The sequence below is a fragment of the Mus pahari genome, chromosome 13, assembly GCF_900095145.1.
Source record: "Mus pahari chromosome 13, PAHARI_EIJ_v1.1, whole genome shotgun sequence".
Lineage (NCBI taxonomy): Eukaryota > Metazoa > Chordata > Mammalia > Rodentia > Muridae > Mus > Mus pahari.
Window position 1 is genome coordinate 65094548 of NC_034602.1, and position 1347 is coordinate 65095894.

Here is a 1347-nt window from a genome sequence, read left to right on the forward strand (position 1 = left end):
TCTCTCTCTCTCTCTCTCTCTCTCTCTCTCTCTCTCTCTCTCTCTCTCTCTCTCTCTCACACACACACACACACACACACACACACACACACACGTGTAGAAGGGGCAATATTTACTGGGACAATGGGAACTAGAATTTGGGAAGAAGGCCAAAAGAGACTAATAAAGGTGAAAATGAACAAAGTACAGTCGAATGCATATATGTATGAAAACGTTATAAGGAAACAAATTATTTTGTATGCTTAAGCAAAAATGGTGACAGTTTTTAAAATTAGTGCCGTTCTATAAATTAAAAGGAGATTGGTCTGTTATCTGGCCACTCCCCCTCATCTTGATGCTTCCTACAGAGGTCTGAGTGAGAATGGTCCTCACAGACTCATGTGTCTGAATACTTGGTTCCCAGTTGGCAGAACTCTTTGGGAAGGATTAGGAGGTGTGCCTTGTTAGAAGAGGGCTGGCACTGGGGGGAGGGCTTTAAGGTTTCAGAAGAATCACACCATTCCCAGTGTAGAAGGTAGAGCTAGCTCAAGATTTGAGCTCTCAGCTCTTCCTGCCACCATGCCTTTGCTCTGCCATCATGGACTCTAACCCTCTGAAACCATAAACACAGCTAAACATTTTCTTTTAGGACTTACCTTGGCCATGCTGTTTTGTCACAACAATAGAAATGTTACTGAGTTAGCTCCAATCCTGGTCACATAAACCATCACATCTTACTCAATTTATCGGAAAGCATTCTGGGTGGAATCTTGGCTTCTGGCCTCACTTTCAGCACAGTCTCTTCCCGACATGTCAGCCAGAGTGATCCTCTGAAAACATCAATCAGATGGAGACATTTCTTGGCTGATTTTGCAGTAATTTCCCCATGTGATATGAAAATACAAATCCTTCAAATCCCCTTGGTGGCTGTCCATTATCTTCCGTGTCCCTAGCTCCCTCTGCTCAACTGGTCTGCTTACTGTAACCCACCCATGGACCCCTCCATACTCACCCCACAAGAGGGGTGTTCTGATCTTTGGGCCTTGCGGTGGCTGATCCTGTACTCCAGAACTCTCCTCCCTGGGTCATCTGCATAAATACCCCTGCTTGAACCTTCAGGTCTGTATCTAAATGACACTCTTGTCAATCTACTTAAACTGCAGCCCACTCTACCCACAATGCCTTGTGCTGCTTGGTTTTTTCCATATCATACTTACCACCTTCTAAAATATCACAAGATCTACTGATCTCAATAAACATTTGACTATATTCTACCTTGCTAGTTTGCAGATTGTGACTAGCAAAAATGTAGTAACCTTTCTCTCTCTCTTCTCCTTCTCCTTCTCCTTCTCCTTCTCCTTCTTCTTC